Here is a 6,559-nt window from a genome sequence, read left to right on the forward strand (position 1 = left end):
CTGTGCTGCTAAGCTATATCTCCCAATCTGTGAAGACATCTTTTGTTGAAAATGCTGGAGTGAAAATGAATTTGAACTTCCATCCCTTTTTGATAGCTATGTGGAAGTTTTTCATTACTCCAAAGGCCACAGAGCTTTACTGTCTAAAGCAGCTGTTCATGAATTCATAGTCTTGAGGCCTCCTATATAAAAGAGAACATAAATTGATTTATTTAGTTATTTATTGGTACCAGGGATCGCACTCAGAACCTTGTGCTTGCCAGGCAAGCACTTACTCCACTGAGCTATCTCCCCAGCCCCTAGATCATACATTTAGATTATCAGTGTGAACTGCCTTTCAATTTCTTGTAACGTTTTTCTTTGTACCAACAACCCAAGGGATACAGAAACTTCACTGTTTTTTTTTTTTTTTTCTTTTTTTTTTAATGTATTTCTGTTCCTCCTTAGCTTTAGCCATAGATAATTTATCACCTTTCTTTAAGCAGGAGCCAGTTCCAACTCAGGATGTGGGCCCATGCCTTTCCCTCAGTGAAATTGCCTTCCGGCAGGCCCTGGGGTGCTATTCCTTCAACGTGCCCTGGTAGCAAGTTTAACCCCTTGAGTTAGAAATGTCTCCTTCAGACCTGTTTCTCCATGAGTCTGCTTTGTTTTCTGGGCAGACTAGGTATGTGTTTAATATTTTATTTTTAATTTTCACCTTTAAATTTTCGTGGCGTAAGCAGCTTCACTCAGCTCAGTAGCAATGGCGACAGAACAGGAAGTCTTTCCGCTAGAGCTTGAACTCCTACATGAGAGGAAATGCAAAGTTTCATAAACACTCTGCTTCCTTTTCTGCTTTGCTCATTAGAGAGTAACACCCCTGGGCTCTCGAAATAGAACTGGAGGCCTGCAGATGAGGCCTGTTGTCCTGGGACTGGGGCTGCGCAGGGAGCAGAGACTTACACCTGTGGAAGTACACTGCTGGCCCGGAGCTCCGCAGACTTCTCCAGTGGATGCTGAAATGAACAGGAAGATGACAGTCCGGTTCTCCTTATAAAAAAAAAATACGTGAGATAAGTGAAATATGCCAAGATACAAATGTAGACTTTTAATAGAAGTGATCATGAAGGAGGACGTTGAACTTTTTAAAATTCTTACAGTACAGCAACTTGTACTTCATGCATTAAAAACCAGTGTTTTAAGTTGGCATCTAATGTTCTATAAAAACTTCCCCTGTTTTGAGGAACACACACTTCTCTGTTTTCATTCAAATTGCTAAGCTTGCTCTTGTTTTGCATTTACTCTTTGCTGTCTGGTGCACAATTCTCCAGGTATACACTTAGCTTTTTCAGGTCTTTTGTGAAATGTCACCTAATCAGAAACATCTTTTATCTTCTGTTGTAATGAATTATCAATCTCTAGACATTAAAATCAGCATCTCTTCTTTCACCAGTGAGAATTATTGTTCCAGCAAGTTGCCTTTTCTGCATTCCATTAACAAAATTTTCTACTTTAATTTTACTCAAATTGCCGTAAAATCAAGCTATTCACTCACCTGAAAAAAACAAAAGCCAATCAAAATGTTTCTTTTCCCCTACCCCATCTCAAGGCAGGCTATATCTGATTCATATTTAACTTTCCTCTACATCACAAATATTTTGACATTGCTTTACTTTCTCCTAGATGTCCTTTTCATAGATATTTTGATTTATTAATATGGCTGCTTGCATATTTAATTATTGTGTTTCTCATCTCACCCAGAGCCTTTAGTGATCTTCCTGAGACTATACCTTAGCTTGACCCTGTGTCTAAATAAAGCAAGTGCTTGTACAATTTTTGAATGAATGACTGTGAGACTGAGTGCATATTTATCCCTTTTATAGTAAAATGCTTGTTTTCAAGAGATGTCACATTTTCTTTTTTTCTCTTACAGATAATCTAAATGCAAGTTTACCCACCATCCTATTCTTTGCTGAGAAATCAAATTCCCATTATTTTTGCCTCACATGTCCCTCTAACTTTCAGCACTTGAAACTACAGATTTCTCATGTTATTCTGTAGCCTGCAGAAAGATCCCCAGGTCATTATAAGTGTCACTGATGCATCTCCTGGACAAGTTCAGGGGAACAGCTTTCATCTTTCTAACAATATCTATTTTTCCTCTATAAAACCATTCTCCAATTGATTACTCACTCATTCTTCTAATCAAACAAAATAAATAAAATTGTATAAGTCAGTTTTTGCACTGGTACACAAAATACTTGAAATATACAATTCATAGAAAAAGTTTATTTGGCTCATGGTTTTAGAGGTTTCGGACCATGCCTCTGTGGCTCCAAGCGGAAACACCTTGGCAAAAGGATGAGTATAGAAAACCTTCTTGGGTTGTGGTGGTCAGAAGGCAGAACAAAGGGGAAGAAAACTAGTAGGAAAGAAGCCTCCAAAGTAGCCTCCCTGAGCTGGCCAAATAGCTCAGCAGATTAAAGTGCCTGCAAGCAGGTGCAAGGGCCTGGCATTTGATCCTGGCCTTGCCCCCAGGGTGCCCTAAAATTGCAATTAAGACTGGGCCTGGTGGTGCATGCCTGTAATCCCAGCTCTTGGGAGGTGCTAAACAGGCAGATCACTATGAGTCTGATCTAGTAGTGAGACTCTGAACTCCCCATAGACCCTTCCCTGAAAAATACAAAAAAAAAAAAAAAAAAAAGTGCAACCCTAGTGACTGGACTCTTCTAGTGGGGCCCTGCATTGTATTCTAGCAGCATATTTGAATATGAATATCAGAGGATGAATTCAGTGAACATATTAGCACCTTTCTGATCCAATCTCTTTCTCCAGAGTTTCTTAGCCAAGTCAGGTTGAGAACTAAGAGGAACTATCATAAAGTAACTAATGTCAGTAGTTCTATTTTTCCCTCAGGATTCAGCGTTCTGTCTACTGCATCTGTCCTTCTCTAGCACGCAAAACTTCTTAAAGCATATCCATACCTGCTGTTTCCAATGGAGACTTTTTTTCACTCAGAACGTATACAACATTCCTTTACCAAGGTCACAGTGACCTCTGTATTGCTATATATAAAGGACATCTTTACACTCTCCTTTATTCATTTGGGATACCAGAAACAGACGACAATTTATATCTCTCATGCTTAAGAAACAGTTTTGTTTGGTTTTCAGAACACAAAATTCACATTTTTTTTTCTCCTTCCCTCTGGGATGCCTCTTTTTCATCACTTGCGGATTTTTCTTCATTAACCTTTAAGGTCACCCTGAGTTTCGGTCCTTGGACCTTTCTTATTTTAAATATGATCTCACGTGGAGATCATCACATCCAGCCTCAGACCTAGCATAGCGCGAAATGCCAAATGATGATGCCTTCCCAACTGGCATCTTTAAACTGGACTCTCTCTTTCTCTCTGACCTCCAGACCTTCACATTTAACTGCCGATTGCTGAACTCCACCAAGAGGACAAATAAGCACCTCAGATTTAACACGGACCATCCTGGTCCTGTGTTTGCACTGCAACCAGCTCCTCTTACACCATCTCAGGAAGAGTTAAACCAGATTTATGCTTGCCTGCTCCAGAGGAAATCTTGCTAACTGTCAGCACACGTCCACAGTATGACTGTTCCGCCAATTTTCCTGCTGCCTCCACTTTGCTTTAAGCTCCAGATATCTGCTCTGTTCTGAACCATTTCCTTCGTTCTATTCTTGCTGCTCCTTAGTCAGTTATTCGAAAACAGATGCAGTGAATTTGTAAAACTGAGTCAGAGTTCATTGTTTTCCTTTTTCACTCATATTTTAGTGAGTGAAATCCACAGGGCCTAGCAGTCTGTCACTTCTCAGAATGTTCTCCTATGCTTCACCTCGGGTAGCTTTACTGAAGTCTCTCCAATATCCAGGCCACTTTTAGTCATACCAAGCTCACTACTTCCTGCTAGCTTTTGCGCTTGCATCTCCAATGGCTGGCATGTGCATTTTACACCACCAAATCCACAGAGCTATTGCCCTTACTTTTAAGTTCTTCCTTCGTAAAACTTCATCCAGGTTATAAATGTAGACTTCTTCAGCATTGCGTGTTGCTTTAAGTTTTGTCCTTATAAACGATTACTATCTAGTAATCTAACTGAATATATAATCTAATCACTATCTTTATTCCTCTCTCTTTCTTTCTCTTACTCTCTCTGAGACAAGTTCTCTCTAACCCTTAAATTAACCAGGCAGGGTTTGAATTTGTGATTCTCCTGCCTTGTCCTCCCAAAATGCTGGAATTACAGGTATATATATATATATATATATATAGTTGGCCTGCTGTAGATATGCCATAAATTTGGAAGCTGAAAAACACAGAAAATTTATTTCTCACAGTTTTAGAGGCAGAGGAGTCCAAGACTGAGGTTAGATGAGATTTCCTTTGCCACAGATGGCACCTTCTGGCTGTGTTTTCACAAAGTACAAGGGACCAGCTAGCCTCCTGAGCTCTCTGCCACAAAGGCACTGCTCCGAATCATGAACACTCTACCCTCATGACCAAATTGTACCCAAAGACCCAATATCATAAGACCATCACCCTGGGTTAGGATTTAAAATGTAGGGGATGCAATCATTCAGTATGTAGCAAAAGTGAACATGAAGCTGCCTATTATATACTGTCAAACACATCGTAAATGCACAGAAAACTAATAGAGGTTCCCAGATTAAAAATCTCACAGTTGCTTAGCAGCAGTTTGGGAGTGAAACAGTCCTCTTCCAATGTGGAAAACATAGCTGTCTTTCTCCTTTTTGTCATGGGAAGTCTAACCCTTAGCCCTAGCTAGCTTCCCTCTCTTTTTCAATTCTCCTTAGTATCCACCTCTAAGGATCTATTCAGAGGCCCTGGAACCTTCTACTTTTCTCTCCATCCACACATCCATAGACACAGGACATGTAAACATTACCTATTCTGTAAAAAGCCAAGACCCACATCAGTTTGCTTGTTGTAATGAAAGGAGAGGGTTTTTTCTGGACCATGTATTGATGTTAGAGTCGAGTTGCGGGAATATACTGTATGCATCTAATTCTATTTTCCTAATTTTTGCTAGCTTACTTCTCAGAATGGCTTCAAATTACAATTACAGTAGCAATGAATGGGAGTTTCTTCACCAGGAGTTCTTATCCAGATATTTACCATTTCAATGAGAGCTGATTTAACTTGTTTTATGGTGATTGCTGTAGAGATTGTTCATCTCTTCACTCATTGAATGGATACGGGGCCATTCCTTATCATGAATTATGCATTCAACTCATTTGATTTTTTCCCAAGTTCATCTGCTCACTGTTTCTTTCTATTGGTTTGTATAAATGCTTTATAGACATAGGTCTGTGCTATTACTTTTCTATAATCTTTCTCTAAAGCTTTCTACATTAAAAACCAATCTGTAATTATTTTATAGTGAAATTCATGCAATTTTGTTCTTTTCCTTTGTAATATAAAGGTACTACTTAAAATTAAGTTTCCATTTGGCCAAATTTTTTTTCCTTACTTTCTTGTAAAGCAGCATGGTTTTATCCTCAAATGATGGAGGCTCACATGTGACCTAGTGTAGAACTTAATTCTATTTAAATCTATTTTCCTCTCTGGGTGAGGATGTCTTGCTAACATCATTCCTACAACAATTGGTTCCTTTGCATTTATTCTATTAGGCCATATTTTGTCAGTTATTGTGTTATCAAATAAATGCAGTCTGCTTGTTGGTGAGCATTAAATATTTTTTAACATTGTGATTTTGGAATATATCAGTATCTTACAGATAAGTCAGGAATCTTTACTCTTTTATTTCAAAATAAACCTAGTATGCTTGGATATTGTTTCTCCTAAAGAATTTCTGAAAGACGCTTTCTTTATTCTTCAAATATCCAGGTGTAACTATAATTAGGTTTGTGTTGATCAAATCTGTAGATTGTTTGGGGGTGAGTTATGTATATTAACCCTCTTGTGTCTATGAACATAGTATATTTTTGCTTATCCTAAATTTTCTTTAACTTATTTGACATAGACCTAACATTTAGAAGATGTTTTTATGACCTGGTTTAAGTATAATTGGCACAAATTATTTCTATTTGCCAAATGCATCATTTCCATCAACAAAGAGGTGAAAAGGAATATCAGAAGGGAATGTTCTCCTTATTCATTCAGAGTTATATTGCTGGACAGGTCTTTGGGAGACAGCATAGCAATTCAGAACAGCGTTTCTGAGGTCAGAGCCTTTGGGTGTGACTCCTGAGTCTGCTCCTTACTAAAGTGGACAACAAATTAACCTTAATTTTTCTTTAAAAAGTTTATTTTAATTTTTTTAATATTTTATTTATTTGGTAATTTGGTGCAGGGTCTCGCTACGCCGCTTGGACCCCTAGTGATCCTCCTGCCTCAGCCTTTCCAGTACTGGGATTATAGGCTTGCACCGCCATGCTCAGTTTTGCTGATGGGGCACAGCATGCGGGAAAGGGGACTGAACGCCAGGCCTTTGCCCTTGCCAGACAGGCGCTTGGACCAGAGAGCTATGCCCCCAGCCTGTAACCGCGTTTTCTCAATGTGTAGGGAAAA

The sequence above is a fragment of the Octodon degus genome, unplaced genomic scaffold, assembly GCF_000260255.1.
Source record: "Octodon degus isolate 3935 unplaced genomic scaffold, OctDeg1.0 scaffold00082, whole genome shotgun sequence".
Classification (NCBI taxonomy): domain Eukaryota; kingdom Metazoa; phylum Chordata; class Mammalia; order Rodentia; family Octodontidae; genus Octodon; species Octodon degus.